This window comes from Dipodomys ordii, unplaced genomic scaffold, assembly GCF_000151885.1.
Source record: "Dipodomys ordii isolate 6190 unplaced genomic scaffold, Dord_2.0 Scaffold1, whole genome shotgun sequence".
NCBI classification, from domain to species: Eukaryota; Metazoa; Chordata; class Mammalia; order Rodentia; family Heteromyidae; genus Dipodomys; species Dipodomys ordii.
Window position 1 is genome coordinate 20,154,701 of NW_012267217.1, and position 17,292 is coordinate 20,171,992.

The following is a 17,292-nucleotide window of genomic DNA, read 5'->3' on the forward strand; positions in this document are numbered from 1 at the left end:
ATATATTGTTTCAGTTTTTCTTTGCTATGGAAGGTTTTTATTTGACCTTCAGTTATGAAGGAGAGTTTAGCTGGGTACAGTATTCTTGGTTGATGATTATTTGTCTTTAGGGCATGGCACACATCATTCCAGGCTCTTCTTGCTTTGATTGTCTCTGCTGAGAAATCTGAGGTGATTCTAATTGGTTTCCCTTTATAGGTGATTGATCTTTTCTCCTTGACAGCTTTAAGGATCTTTTCCTTGGTCTGAATTGATCCTATGAGGTTTATAAAGTGACGGTGGGATATCCTGTTCTAGTCTGGTCTATTTGGGGTTCTAAAAGCTTCTTGTATCTGAATAGACCTATCTTTTTGCATTGGGAAGTTCTCTGTTAGGATTCTGTTAAACAAATTCCTATACCATTAACTAATGCCTCTAGTGCTCCTCTACATCCATTATCTCAGATTGGGCCTTCTAGTGGTGTCTTCCAAATGTCAAATAGATCTATCATATTTCTTGTGTTGTGCCCAGGTCGCAGGACCCCCACCAAGAAGACCACTGAGAGTCAGTCTTTACAGCTGTTTTAAGGTTTTATTTAAATGGACTGCAGCTCAGGCCTCATCCTACACTCCGACACAGCAGAGCCTAGGAAGAGAGCCCCAAGCTAAACATTTGCAGGGCTTATAAAGGCACACAACCAACCACTTGTTTGGATTACCACCACGTGTTGCACTGCTTGACAGAATTTGCTGATCTTAGGTTTAGTTTAAACAAGCAACAAGTGGTCACTGCCTCAAAACTTTAACCCTTCACTTGGATTTGTCTTGGATAATTGTATCTTCTTTCTCTAATATCTAGGCTGGCTTCAATCCCTGAGATTCGATCTTCTACATGGTCTAACCTACTGTCAACACTGTCTACTTTGTTTTTTATTTCTTTTCCTTCTAATTGGTCAGCTTTGATAGCTTCAAATTCTTTGTTGGAGCTTTGTTTTAGATCTTGTATGATCTTCTTTACTTCCTTAATTTGGTGTTGTGTTTATTCTCAAATCACTTAGTTGATTGGTTATGGTTTCCTTGGACTCCCATTCCTTCTGTCGGGCTCCATTCAGCATTCCCTTGGTGGTTTCCCTGAATTCTTCCAGCTGTCTGTTTATGGATTCCATGAATGCCTCTATTAATCTTTGTCCATTCTCATCCCACTCTCGCAATTCCTGTATTACTCTGATTAGCTTCCTCACATTCACGCAATTCCTGTAGTTCTCTTTGACTGTTCTCAGCCTGCTCACCCAATTCCTGTGTTTCTCTTTGTCTGTTCTCAGCCTGCTCATGCAATTCCTGTCTTTCTCTTTGACTGTTCTCAGCCTGCTCATGCAATTCCTGTCTGTCTCTTTGACTGTTCCCAACCTGCTCATGCAATTCCTGTATCAATCTTTGAGTAGGTTCCTCACACTCATGAGATTCCTGTATTAATCTTTGGTTTGCCTCTTCTCTCTCCCTATCATGCTCACACTGAGTCCTTTGCAGGTTTTCAATCTTTTCATTCACCATGTTTACCAGAAGTGTTTGTAGAGCTTTTTGGGAACTCTCCTCTGGATTATTCATTAACTGTTCTATCACCTGATTATTATGAGTGGGAGTTGAGATACCAGGACTTGCCATTTTTCTTGTGTTTTTCTGGCTTGTTCTGCCCATTTGTTATGAAATAACACTAATTTTGTACTAGAACACTATTTTAAGGCAACATCAACCAAGTCCTGGAGTTGCACAGTCAAAATGGCTGCAGATACAACTTAGTTCAACAGATACAATCTATTCAACATCAAACAACTATGGATTAATGGCCTAAGAACAGCAAAGAAGAATTTGACAAACCAGAAATTATTAGGTTTAGGGAGAAATGTGGGGAAAAATAAGATTAGAGGGATGTGGAGAAGTAAAAGGAGAATGAATTTAACCAAGTCCTAATCTCAGAGAGGGAAATGGATTGGACAGAATGATAGGAGAGAGATTTTTTTAAAAAAAAAGCAAGAAAAAATGAAAAAACAAAAATTTAAATTTAAAAAGTGAAACAAGTAAAATTATGTAAGTTTAAAGAAATGATATTGAGTGAAGAAGGATAGGATGAGAGGTGGGGAGGGATAGAAAGGAAACATGAAAAAATAAAAACTTAAAATTAGCTACTTGAAAATTATATAGAATAAAGATATAATACTGAAAGAATTTAAGCCTAAGAGGTTGTGAATTGAGTAATAAATTTCTGGATTAAATGTGTATACAATGGGGTATAAGGTCTAATAATCGTCAATGGGTATATATCTAGAGATGAGCAGAACAGCAATTAAGTCATGCAAAAAAGAGAGGGAAAAAATGAAAATAATTTTTTTAAAAAAGACCAAATGATCAGAAGAGGATAAAAAAAGGACACACACAATTTTAAAAAAAAATTTTAAAAAGGTACAAAAAAGAGTTCTTTTGTTTTTTTGGGGGGACATGGGAGGAATGGGAAGATTCTGTATCTCCCCTGTGTCTGTAACTAGTCTCTCTTGGTGGAGTCTCTCATCTGCTTGTGGTGTTTGGTTTTCCTATGGCTTGATTAGTTTCTTAAATCAGTTTGTTTGAGCAGGCAGAAAAATGCTCTGTGTTACACAGGATTTTGTGACCCTCCTCCCAGGCTAGTTTAGTGGGAAGGAGATCTGCTTTGAGTATCCCAAAAGAGGGAGGTAGCTGTTTCCTCTACTTTGGAGTTGCTGTGATGATGCTAGGTTCTGGGTAGGGTTGAGAACTTTCAGCAAATAGTAGCTTTTCCCTGAGGGGCTAGCTCCTGAGACTCTCACAGAGCCCAGCCTGGAGCCATTCTCAGGGTTTATGTTTACTGAATTTCAATTGATTGCCTAGGCTGCTGTAGGGAGGGGCAGCCTCTGGCTCTGCCCCCGGGGGGGGGGGCGGGGCCAGAGCTTTCTCTAGGGGCCTGGGCTGGGTAACTTTCCTTTAGGTGGAGCTGAGCCTAGCAGGTCAGATCAGGTTCCTGTGACCTGCTAAATGACTCTTGTTTTCTTCCAAAGCCTCAGTTGGAGCTAGCTGCAGAGAGGGGCCTTTGTCAGAATCAAAGATGGAGATCTCCAGTAGTGGGGAGAGGGGTAGCAGCAACCTTCCCTCCTCTGCTCCCTGAGAAGGAGTGAGGATGTCAGGGTTCTACTCTCGCCAGACTCTTGGTTCCTGGGCCATCTCTGGTCTGTGACCTGCAGGATGAAGATATCTGCTCCTTGTCAGTTCTTGCTGGTGTTAAGTAGAATCTGCTCATCTGCTGTGTCTGGTGCCTTTGTCCCAGACTCTCTCTGTTGTAGGTATGGCGGCTACGGCCGCCACAGCTGCCACAGCTGTGGCTAAGGGCAAGTGCTCAGATCTGTCTCCTTGCCTGGATTTTCCCTCTCTGGCCAAACTCTCTGTACTGTGATGGCACACTTGGTGTGATTCTCTAACCTAGGACTATTCACTGGAACACTAAAACTGCTTTCTATGCGAGACCTTGTTTAGCCTCTAGCTTTTCCTCTGCCATCTTCCTCGAAACTGTGTTTTTGTTTCTGTATGGAGAGATTTCCTTGGGAGGAAGAAGAGATCGGTGTGCTAGGGATTGAACCCAGTGCCTCATATGCAAGATAGAGATACTTTCTACCTCTGAGCTACATAGACTATAACAACTATAATCTAATAAATTTCAAGTTTATTAGAAGTAACCCAAAAGATAGGCAACCTTTTTGTTTTAAAGTTATGTCTTAGGTAAATCAAAGTGGATTTGCATTTACTGTTTTTTTTTTTCAGGCCTCCTGGTATTTTTTTAGTATTCTCTTTTTTTCTTTATTGAGATTAAGTAATTACATAAATTTCACAAACTTCACAGTGTTGTGGGATAGTGATACTTAAAGTCACAAACATATTTTAACCTTCAGGAGATACATTGTCATTATCATGGCCTATAAAGCTTATGGACTCTACAAACTTTGACACTACAGCTATTTTTTTTCCAAATTGGGTGATAAGTACATTTCTTTCCTTTTGCTTAGTGTGATCTGTTCCCTCTTTTTCTCTCGTTCCCTTCCTCCTCTCACTGCCCTTGAGTTGCTTAGTTTACTTTCATCAATGTCCAGTGCTGCTGATTGGGCCCCTCTGTTGTATTTTCCCCCTGTTTCCTCTGAGTCTGTACTCTCCTTCTAGCTTCCCTCAGATGTGCATATGTATATACCATATGTGAGGTCAAGAGCATGAAGTCATCTAAAATATGATATGACAACTTAAGAAGAGGTCCTTTGTTTCTTGAGTCCTGTTTACTTTGTCACATCTCCTTGCATTTTGAATTAACATCCCCATATCAGGGAGACCATGTGTCATTTGTCTCTCTGATCTTGGCTTACCTTGCTAAGATCTTGTTCTAGTTCTATCCATTTCCCTGTGAATTATTTTGTCCTTTCAAATGGCTGCATAATATTCTATATTATAGAACATATATGGAATATATAGGGAATACAATTTTTGATCTATTCATTTGCAGTGGGGCATCTGGGTTGTTTCCATATCTTGGCTATTGTGAACAGTGCTGCAATGAACATCAAGGTGCATGTGTCCTTGTATTCTGATTCCTATTGCTCAGGGTAGATGACTATGAGTGAGATGGCTGGATCATAGGGAAGGTCTATATTTAGCTTTCTGAGGAACCTCCAGATTACTTTCCAGAGTGGTTGCATTAGTTTACATTCCTACCAGCAGTGCAATTGGGTTCCTTTTTCTCCGTATCCCCTGCCGGTATTTGTGGTTGGATGAATTTAGGATATGGACCATTCTGACTGGGGTAAGGTGATATCTCAGAGTTGTTTCTTTTATTTTTGTATTTCTTATTGTAAAGATACTGTACAGAGGGGTTACAGTTACATGAGTAAGGTAATGAGTACATTTCCTGTTGAGCATTGTTACCTCCTCCTTTGTTTTTCCCCTACCATCCCTTTTCTCCCCACCTCCCCAACTCCCTCTTCCCCCCACCAAAGTTGTAAAGTTCGTTTTCAACATAGTGTCTTATACATCTCATTGTTACAATGGGTCAACCTGTATCCTTGTTTCAGCATTTTGTTATTTCCCTTCCCCTCCCCAAATTAGAAAAATGTATATATAAGATTCAGGGCACTGGAATCAAATACAGTGAAAACAGGGGTTATACCATGGGGGAAACTATACAAAAGAAACAAAAAAAAATCACATAGTACAATATAAGTACATTTAAAACAACAGTAACAAAGATAAAATCTCTTGTGTCCCTTTCTTGGGGTTCATTTCGCTTAGCATCATCTTGTATGATCATATGTACATAATCAGTATTGTTTTTATTTTCATTTCCTTTATGGCTAGAGATGATGAACATTTCCTCATGTGTTTCTTTGCCATTTTTATCTCTTTTTCTGAGAAGTCTCTCTTTAGTTACCTTGCCCATTTAATTATTGGTTTGTTAGATTTGGGAGGGATTCATTTCTTGAGTTCCCTGTATATAATGTATATTAGGTCTTTGTCTGATATATTGCTGGTAAATATCTTTTCCCAATTGGTTGGCTGTCTTTCTAGTTTGATAGCTATGTCTTTAACTGTGCAGAAACTTTTTATTTTAAAATAATCCCATTTGACTTGTCTCCAATTTGTTGTGACCCTGGAATTCTGTTCAGAAAGTTCCTGCCTGTGCCTATAAGGCGTTAGAAACGCCTCTCCTACTCTGTCTTGCAGTAATTTCAGAATTTTAGGTTTGATCTTGAGGTCTTTAAGCCGTCTTGAGTTGATACTAGTGCATGGTGACAGGCTGGAGTCCCTCTTTAGTTTTCTGCATATGGCTTCCCAGTTTTCCCAGTACCAATCATTGAAGAGCCTTTGTTTCTTCCACCATATGTCTGGCTCCTTTGTCAAATATCAGCTGACTGTAAGTATATGATTTTATTTCTGGATCTTCTAATCTATTCCATTGGTCTTTGGGTCTATTTTTGTGCCAAAACCAAGCTGTTTGTGTTATTATGGCTCTATAATAGCACTTGAAGTCTGGTGTCATGATACCTCCTGTTTTGTTTGCCTAGAATTTTTTTGGCTATTCTAGGTCTTTTGTTGTTCCATATGAATTTTTGGATTGTTTTCTCTATTTCAGTAAAGAACATCATTGGGATTTTGATGGGAATTTCAATGAATTTGTATATCATTTTTGGCAGTATGGCCATTTTCATGATATTGATTCTACCTATCTATGAACACAGATGGTCCTTTTATTTCCTGGTATTCTCTTTGATTTCTTTCTTTAGACTTTTTTAGTTTTCACTAAATAGGTCCTCTACATCTTTGAATAGATTAATTCCTACATATTTTTTATTTTTTGAGGTTATAGGGAATGGAGTTGTTTTCCTGATTTCCCATTCTGCTTGTACATTGTTGGTATACAGAAAGACAACTGATTTTTATAGGTTAATTTTGTATCCTGCTACTCTGCTAAAGTAGCTTATAAGTTCTAGGAGTGTGGGAGTGGAGTTTTGGGGGTCATTCAGGTATAAGTTCATGTCATCTGTTACTTCTCTGGGCCTAGACCACCAACCTAGAAAGTAGACACTTGTCATGGCACACAGACTCTGTGAAGAGACCATGCAATCCAGAGACCAATTTCTATCTAGAAGAATCCAGTAGTCAAATTCAAGATAATAACTAGTCTCTTGCCTAAGCAAGAGTAAAATATGAATTACTGGTCTTAAAAACTGCTAAGTTATTTCTTAGAAGAGCTCAGGAATGAGAGTAGACAGTCTTTCTCATAACTATTGCTACAAAATGTTTAAAGATATTGGGCCTATTATGCGGACTATAAATTTATTCAGGAGCCTTTGGAAATCTGTCAACCAGCAGAAAATCTTATGCTGTTGAACATTCCTATTAGAAAATCTTCACAGGTTTTGTAGTAAATCATACTGCCTATTGATCTACTTTGAAATACATAAACTTATAAAAGGCTGACTTTCACAGATCAGGAAAGCATGGATGTGTTAATCAAAGTTCTCTAGAGGAAAAGAACTTGGTATACAGTTATGTGTATGTATGTATGTGTAGTTTCAGAGGGACTTGTCAAATTCATTTAAATGATTGGAATCCCACAATGGCCATTTGCATGCTAAAGAAGCAGAGGACACAGTAGCTGCTCAATCTAAGAAGTCAGAAGCCCCAGAGCAAAGAGAGGCCAAATGGAGTAACCCAGTCTGAGGCTGAAGGTCCTGAAGTTTACTGAAGAGTTATAGTGTGAGTCTTGGTGGAAAAGCCAAATAAACATGAGACTGATGTCCTCTAAGCAATAGCAGTGACAACAATTAACACATTTGCTCAGCAAGACTAAAGCTAGAAGTGCTTCTCTTTCTCCACTTCTATTCCATCAGTGCCCAGCCAATTAGGTGGGGCAGCCCATGGGAAAGGAGAGCTACTCTCCTCCACATCAGTCACCACTGCAAATATCCTCAAGGATACTTTACAAATCCCTTAATCATTCCTCCATCCATTCAAGTTTGACAATGAAGATTAACCATGACAGAAGAGAACAACATCTAACCCAGATATGAAGACTGGAGTCCCCTGTACACATGTGCTGAGGTAGGACAGTGGGTCACATGTTACTCTCAGTCCATGAAGGCCAAAGGGCATCTTAAAGACTGCCTCTTCTAGGTCAGTGCTTTCCATTAGAAATTTCTGTAATAAATGCTGAAATAAGGATACAGGTTGACCCATTGTAACAATGAGATGTATAAAACATTATGTTGAAAATGAACTCGATAGGAAATATACTCATTACCTTACTCATGTAACTGTAACCCCTCTGTACAGTATCTTTACAATAAAAATATATACTATAAAACAATAAAGGGAAATTTCTGTAATGTTGGCAATATTTTTAGAGCTATGTTCACCAATTCCAGAGCTTCTACCTATAGAGAGATATTAAGCAACAACAACACCAAAAAAGGGTCTTCTGTGCCCAGACCAGTGAATTTCTCATTGAACTAAATTTGAATTCAATTATAATAGACACAAACTTAAACATATTGTTCTGGGCAGCACATATCTTAACAACCCCAGACTTTTCTAGTTAGAGACATTAGTGTCCTGAACTGGCAGATTCAATTCTCCCCATAGTCTCAGCCAATCTTGCAAAAAAAAAAAATCCAAATGCTCTTATCCCATACTCCTGCCTTGAAGCCCATAGATGTAGTTAAACACTGTCAAGGCCCACTGCTCACATAGATCCCAAATCATTACATTTGGGACCTGACTCCTTTTTCACCTGATCCTCTACCTCAGTTTTCCCCCAACTTCATTTTATAGGTTGGTGTCCTGCTCTAATGCAGATGTTAAAAGCCATACTCCCTTCTCTTTAGTTCTTACTAATCCCAGTTCCTATAGCCCCAGTATCTGCTGAGCTGCTGCTAACAGTGAATACCCAGAATTTATCACAGGTGCTTCCATTGAATTTTAGGACATTGACAAAATCTGCTACTGTCAAACCCATCAAACACTCAGCAACTCTCTCCAACACTAGGATAGAGAGAGACGATTCGATATTTATCCTAAATCTATCCGCTCTATTCCTTTCCCCACTGGGCTTCCTGATTCAGGTAAGAGGATCTAGGCTCTTAGTCCTGCCCCAAATTATTCTTAAATACAATTAAAATGCTACTAGAATTTCATACACATTCACAAGTAAATAAAGAGCTTAATTAACTACTTTATTTGCCTTCACAAATGCTATAAATGTATGTTCATTATCATGGCAGCAAAAATCATGAGAGACATTCTTACATTATGTATAGTGGATCTGATAAGATCAACATGTTTCTGTCATAGGCTAGTGATATAATTTGAAGGAAGTGTATATTGATATAATTTGAAAGAGGCCAGTACATATGATCTGGCACATATGATACGTCCAGTATCAGGTAATCTATGAATGATGATGCACTGAGTGATGGTTTCATTCATCATTCTGCACAGAAAGGGGAAGATGGTATGGCTGGCCTGCAGTTTTTTTTAAAATATGTTTTCTTTATTGTAAAAATCTTGTATAGAGGGGTTACAGTTACATGAGCAAGGTAATGAGTACACTTCCTATCAAGCATTGTTGCCCCCTTCTGGCCTGCAGTTTTAAACGTTGTCATGCACACTGGCAGCCCTTCACTTGAGAAGCACAGCTTGAAAATAACATTTGCTGAGTACTGAGGGCCCTGATTGGAAATTTTTACTTCTCAACTAGGAAATATGAGGGTAAAGGATCTTGGAAAAAATGTTCAATCGTGGTAGCCATTTTCATGAAGTGACCAAAGATTCTTGCTGGTTTAATCTTTCATGATCTTTTGATGTTTTGTTTTTCATTTTGAATAATTTGGAACAATTTTAAAAAACAATTTTAAACCAAACAGAGGAAAATAAAAATGCTAAGTATCATTTTAAATGGAGAAAACACTCAGTAATGCAAGTGTTTGTTACCCAGCTGTTTGTCCCTTGTTTTCTTCCCCTGGCATTTTCTACCAACAACTTGTACCTCCACCTGCTGGCACTCTGAGGAAATGAAGTGGAAATCAAATTCAGGCAAGTAAATTAAGGTATTCCTCGAATGTCTAATACATGTTTAGTGAAAGGAATGCATGAAGTTATAGTCAAAAAATGAGATTTCAGCCAGGTGCCAGTAGCTCGTGCCTATAATACTAGCTACTGAGGAGGTTGAGATCTGAGGATCATGGTTCAAAACCAGCCCAGACAGAAAAGTCCCCATGAGACTCTTATTTACAATTAACCACACAAAAACCAATAGTAGAGCTATGTCTCCAAGTGTAGAGTACTAGCCTTGAGCAAAAATTGTTCAGAGACAGCTCAGGTTCTGAGTTCAAGCTCTATGACCCATTTAAAAAAAACAGAAAGAAAGAAAGAAAGAAAGAAAGAAAGAAAGAAAGAAAGAAAGAAAGAAAGAAAGAAAGGAAGGAAGGAAGGAAGGAAAAAAGAAAGATGTTTCAAACAAGCGTTGGCACGCTTTTTATTGTAAAGATGATGTACAAGGAGGTTACAGTTACATAAGTCATGTATTGAGTATATTTCTTTTTGAACAGTGTCCTCCCTTCCCTCATTTTCTCTCAGTTTTTTTTCCTCCCAATCCTCTTCACCCTCCCCCCAACCTCACCCTCCAAGTTATATAGTTCATTTACACTTTTAATCCTAGCTACTTAAGAGATTGAGATCTCAGGATCACAGTTCAAGGGCATAAAAAGTCCATAAGACTTTTACCTCCAATTAACCACCAAAAACCTGGAGTTGAGCTGTGGGTCAAGTGATAGACACCACTTTTGAGGCAAAAAAAAAAAGTTAAAGGATAGTGCTCAGGCCCTGTGTTCCAGCTCCGTACCAGCACACACACACACACACACACACACACACACACACACACACACACAAATCAGAAGATTAAACAGTGTATTTATTATGCATCCATGCTGTTAACTATTGAAGTGAGATGCAAAAATGATTTTTAAATTCTTTTACTAAATGTCTTATCTTCTACATACTGGCTTTTCATTCAGCTGTCTTGCTGTCACTCATGTGTCATCCTTTCAATAATCCCTCTACAGGTTTTATAAGAAAATGCAGCAGAGTTGGAGTACAAACCAAACCATAAATCAAAACAGCTCATTCAAACCAAAGATATAAACAGCCTCAGGAATATAAATTGGCCCTAGATTTTTAAAAGACCCATAAGCCAGGTGCCAGTAGCTCAAACCTGTAATCCTAGATACACAGGAGGCTGAGATCTGAGGATCACAGTTCAAAGCCAGCCAGTGCAGGAAAGTCTGTGAGACTCTTATCTCCAATTAACCACCAGAAAACTGGAAGTGGCACTGTGGCTCAAGTGGTAGAGAGCTAGCCTTGAGCTAAAGAGCTGAGGGACAGCACCCAGGCCCAGAGTTCAAGCCTCATGACCAACAACAAGAACCAAAAAAGAACCCCATAAATATATGTTTTAAAACTCACCAAAAATACATTACAATAGAACATTAACAGCATGAACTGCAGAACCTGTCTTCCCAGGCTGAACTAGGAAAGCTAGGCAGTGCTGATCAAATTATTCACACATTTCCCTGCCTTCATTTCCTCACATGTGAAATGGGGTTACATCTAACAGTATTGTTGTATGCATTGAGTTAACATTTGCAAAGCACCTAAGACAGCTCCCCAAACCCAGAAAGCTATAAGAATAATTGTTAAACAATGAAAAGTTTACTGTTGAGTAGCAGTCACATGAAATCTGATGGTCATTATCAAGAAACTATTTTCTCTCAGTTTGAATGTATTGTCATGATCACATGATTGTCTACCACCACAGCAACTTGATGTATGATAGACCCGCAGGGCTTGCTTATTCTGTTAGGAAGAGGACACAGCAAGGCAAGAATAAGCTGCTGATAATTCCCTAACTAGAGACTGAGCAGTAGGAGTTCTAGTAATTTGACATGTTTTTGAATAGGCTAATTTCACATCAAATGATCTGGAAGGATAAATTCTTAGTAAAATGCTCAAGCTTTAAGGGGATATTAAAATTTCCCAGAAAGCAAAGGCAAACAATAGAACTTCTAAGAAAAACAAAACCATCGACACATTTTTGCCCTAACCTGAAATGCAATTATGTTCATAAAAACAGATATAGAAGTTGCAATGGATGTGCTGGTTAGATCATGCCTTTTATTCAGCCATTTAGTAAATTGGTTGTTTTTGTTTGATGTGGTTTGGATTTGAGTATATATTTGATGTTCACAATTCAAAGGTAACTGCCACTTTCAATACAGAACAGGGAACACATAAGATACAACAACAAAAGGTGAACAAATGCAGCAGTAGTACTTAGTATGCACTATGTGGAACATGAACTATACACTTTGTGGATGCAGAAGGGAGGGAAAAACTGAGGGCGAGCAAGGAAAGGTGTGACATTGTCCAGAAAGAAAGGTGCTCGTCGCCTGAATTATATAACTGTAGCCACTTCAGACATCACCTTTATAACAATAAAAAATAAAAAGTAATGCCTTTTGTTTACATAAAATAGGATAAAGAGGAAAGAGAATAAAATGGAGGAAAACAGTCCTCCCAATGAAGACCTTCTGTGTAGATGGACATTTAAGCTAAGGCCCTAAGGAAGGCAAGAAGTAAACCATGTGTGGATCACCAGGAGAGGGAAGGGCATCTTGGAGGTCTGAGGTGGAGCTCCACTTGTTATATTCAACAAACACAAGGAAAACCAATGGGATAATATCAATTATCAAGGGAAAGAGTGACAAGAAAGCAGGATGGGAAGAAAGCAACAAGGGAGCAGATAAAGCAGGACATTTTAGGTTATATTGTAACTGATTTAGAAATATAGCTTTAAAATTCTTTAGAGATGGGGGTCTTTGCAACTTTCCCTCAAATCTGGGCAAGCTTAAAACCAGTGTAAGAATGACCGCCATTTCAGAATCTGTGTCACAGTCGGGAATGTGACTGTCCTGTTGGATAGATTGCTCATGTGAGTCACCATCCGTTGCCACGGTTGCTATGTGGCTGTATTGAGGTTGCCATGTTAAAGGAAGTGAAGCCACGTACAGGGAGCATGAAGCTTCTCTTCCATCGACCAAGCCAGCTTTACTAGATTTTGAGTCAGTCCTGCAACTAAATAAGCTTTCAGGTCATTCTAGCACCCACCAAAGCTTCCCAGCAAAAACCCCCCAAACAAGAGAGACCTTGTCCAAACCTCCCAACAAATTCATGATCACACTAAAGGGATTGTTTTAAGCTACTAAGTTGGGAGTACTATTGTTGTGCAATAGTAGTAGCTATGATAGGATTTGGGATTTCACTTTAAACAAGAAGACTCTGAAGAGTTGAGAATGAGACTTAATTAGGAAGCAAAAGAATCAAGGCCAGTTAATATGCTTTAAAAATAGTGCATATGAGAGCAAGAGTGGAAAGCAGAGCTGCAGTCTACAGCTACTGCCCTTCTCTGAGCAAGAGATGATAACGCCTTGGAGAAAGTCTAGCAATGAAGGCGTTAAGAAGCACACTGACTGAAACTATATTTAGAAATTAAAGTTGTCAGATGAAGATGTTGCATAGGCTTTTGGATGTATGACTTTGGAGCTCCAAACAATGGCTCATTCTATATCACTTTTCAACTTCAAGTATCTCATTTTAGGAAAGATAGAAAGAGAGGCTAGTCAAAGAAAGTGATATGAAACAGATACATCTCTGGAAACCACCTTGTTTTATAAAAGAAAAAGTACAAGTATTTCAACACAGATTGGGCTCATACCTCCTTTATGATGCACTTGAATCAATAGACTAAAAGTCATCTTTAGGTAAGGTGTCTATTTTTTTTTTGGTTGGTCATGAGGCCTGAACTCTGGGCATGGGCGCTGTCCTCAACTCTTCAGCTCAAGGCTAGCACTCTACCACTTGAGTCACAGTGTCACTTCCAGCTTTTTCTGCTTATGTGGTACTGAGGAATGGATCCCAGGGACTTATGCATGCAAGGCAAACACTCTACCACTGAGCCACCTTCCCAGTCCAAGGTGTCTTCTTTGAGAGATTCAAAGTTCTAGTGGCCACTTTCATGTGCACTCACACACACACACCCACACACACACAGAGTCAAATATGCCTTTCCTCATCCAGAACCAGATGCCATCTTAGAGAATCTGACCCTTTCAAAGATTGTGTTTACAGGACACAAAAACCTCAAAATAATACAGCAGATGGATTGAATAGCACAAGGTTGAATTGGTGATGCATTCTCTAAACAAAATAAAGCCAAACAAAGCCACATACTCATATATTGGCAGCAAACGAAATTCTACTCTATATAAAATTTATCTATCTACTAGGAAGAAGTAGGTGTTTGTTGTTTTATGCCTTCAACCTAAGGCATCTTGCTATAGCAATCTAAAATGACTGACATGTTTGTCTCTGTGGATCTATATACAGTTCGAGGTCTCTTGTTTAGTTTCTGTTGTGTTTTTATTCAAAAAGGACTAATAATGATTTTGAGAGGAAATAAGTCAAAGTCACAGGTTTGAACTCACCCCTTGGCTTGGAAACCATCTGATAGGATGCTTTCTTGAAGGCCTCTCGACTGGTATCACCACTTCTGTCATTCAGCTCTCTGTCTCCTTTCCCACTGCCCTTCACACTGCATTCATCTGGATTTGAATGTGTCCTGGAAATGAAAAGGAAAGAATTACTTTGCTAGCCATAAAAAATGTACAGAATGTCAAATGCATTGCTTAGAGATAACGATAAATATTCCAAAATTACCTTACACGCACAGCAGATTTATCCTGTCTGCAAATGGGACTAGCAATGGAAAGGAGCTGAGAATGAACTCCATTTAACAAGAGGGGAAAGCAGCAGTGGACAATATTTCACCCTTAGATATGGAAGCTAACAGAGTCTTCACTGCACTCCTCATGTGAAATGCTTCAGGAAGGTAACACTGGGGAAGACTGGATTCATACCACACCCAAAGAAGGAACCATGAAAAAACAGAACAGAAACAGACTTGGGCTGACATGAATGTGTGACTACCAGGCCTTCTGCCTTCCTCTGTGGAGTATTTTCCCCTCTCACCCACCCACCTACCCTAGTAGTCATTTGAAATCCTAATATGATCAGACCCTGAATTTCCCAAAGGCCCCTGGCCTGAAAAAAGTCCATTGAACATGAATGAGGGCAGGAAAAGCCAAAGGCACGCTACTTATTAGAACTGTGGAGTGCCAGTCCTGCCTGGTACAGAAGGACACAAAGATACTCCAGTGTCCTCAAGCTAGGAGATCTCTGCAGACCCCACCTCCTGGGGCGGGAGAAGGGGGGCGGAATGGAAGTGAATAAAGGCCGGACAAACTCTGGTCAGTCCCTAACAATCTGAGACTGGAGGCAATTTGGTGTTCCCTTACCCCTTGTTAGTAACTAGTTGGTCAGTGTTCACAAAGCTTATTCATTCCTCCGTGTCCTAGCCTCTCCTTGGCACAAACCAGTGACAGTGACTAACAGAAGCCTGGAACCAGCAACCAACACACCGACCTTAGGCTACCTGCTCCTTAAACCGTCCCACCATCCAATCCCTCTCTGTCTCGTGTTGTGGCGGCTGCACCAGCACCGCTTATCCACCAGATGGCGCCGAGTCCCCAGGTTCTGAAAAGCAGTGTGGCAGTGCAGGACGGAGTCTCAATCCTTCTCCACAAAGCCTGCAGCTGTCCCAGGGCCAGCCGGCTTCTGGTCCAGGAGGCCCACGACAGAGACTGTAGAAGCCAGCTTCCGTGATAGCACCTGGAGATCACCGACAGTGTGGAGGAAAGCGCAAACCAGTTCAGCATTGGAGCCTTCATTGCCATCTCTTCCCCATCCCACCACCCCCACCCTTCAGTTTGGTCCCTATGTGGCCCAAAGGTGCTCCCCGAGCTCAGAGGCAGCTGGACTGGGCCCTTGAATAGTAACAAGGCTGCTATGTCAGCACTTCATCACTGCATCTTTAGAGACCCTGGAGGGCCAACAGTCTTGGCTTCATTTCCGGGGGCTATAGGCAGGCAAAGCGCCATCGAGTGCGCAGCTCTGACTGTCTACAGGGAAATATTAAGTGGACGTAGAGTCGTTAACGTGGCCCACTTCCACCTGAAATAGGCCAGTAGATGACCTGACCATTGGGGCCCAAATCTGAGTCCTGGACGGCCGCTGTGGCCAGGTAGGCACCAGGTGGGTTATTCTAGCATACTGAGCCTGCGCCCTCACAGACTGGCCACCTGAAGAACGTCTCCTTGTCGTTCTCATCGACACCAGCGCACGGTGTAGGCTCTCCAGGTGCGCAAGGAGGTTGCGCCACGGTCCACGGTCACGCGTGTCAGGTTGACCATGCGCTTGCGCGGTCCTGCAAAATCTTGATCAACCCAAGGTCGGGTACAGCAGGAAACGCTCCTGCCGGTAGGGGGCGCTCGCGCCTGCCCACCGACGCCCGAGTCTCTGTCCGAGGTGCTGACCGGCGCCACTCAGCTCTGGTTCACTTCTCTATCCAGTACCAGCCGGGTGTGCGACGCTGGTGTCAAATTTCTGGGCCTGGCTTTAGACGGTATGCTGGTGATGGTGGCGGCGTACCAGGAGAGGTTATTGGGATGATGAAGTTGGAAGCTTTGCCTTGATTGACCTTGCAGGTGGCGGCGCGAGGCCCGGGGCTACGGTCTTGGGCCAACAGTTTCAGCGTCCCCTCCCACCCCCGACCCCGCCCGGGGCCACCAGCTCCAGGCTGTAGGCGGCCTGACTCTCGCGGTCCAGCTCCTGGAGCAGCACCAGATCGGCGCACTGCGCGCCGTCCGCACGCGTCTGCAGCTCCACTCGGAAGGGGCTGTGCGGCTCGGCCAGGCGCACGCTCTGCAGCCCGTTGGCCCCCACGTCCTCGTCCACCGGCACCTCCAGGGGGATGCGCGTGCCCACGGCCGCCCCTTCGGAGATCTCCACGGGGATCTGGGCCCGAGGAAAGCGGGGCGCGTGGTCGTTCACATCCCTCACCTCTACCTCCACGTGCACCAGCCGGAACTGCTCCTGGGAGAAGCTGACCACGTCGAAAGCCAGCACGCACTGGGGGGCCTGGCCGCACAGCTGCTCCCGGTCCAGGCCTACGTCCCCGACGGTCAGCTGCCCGTCCCCCCGGTGCACCTGGAGCAGATGGCTGTTGAATTGTTTCATCCAGAGAAAGTGTCTCGACACTAGCACCTGGGAATTACACAGTATATGGTCAAATAACACCAATGACAGTGCCAAGAGCTTTGTTTTCCACAGGTCAGGAAATCGATGCAAGACCCAGGCAGGAGCAGCAGCCACAGGAGCAACAAGGACTCCAGTCCAACTCTCTCCAAATGGCAACAGAGAATCCGGACCTCCAACAAAACATCTTTTTTCCAATGAGAAAAGCCAGATGCAGGCTCAGTGCTCAAACTTCCAAGTATTTCAAGCCTTCCCCAGTGCACGATTGAAACATTTTACCTGTTAAGCATATCTACTCACTAAACTGTCTGGTCCCTTGGTGTCATTGCTTTTCCTTGCCGGAGGCCTAAGCGCACCTCTTCGGAAACATACTCATTAGAGATACACAGGCAACAATATGCAAATAAGCAGCCCTGTGAACCAACCACGGGAGACTCTGGGCCTCTAGGTTGCTCTGCACCTGCAAATGGGCTCACAGAAGGGCCTGGAGAGGTGAACAGTGACC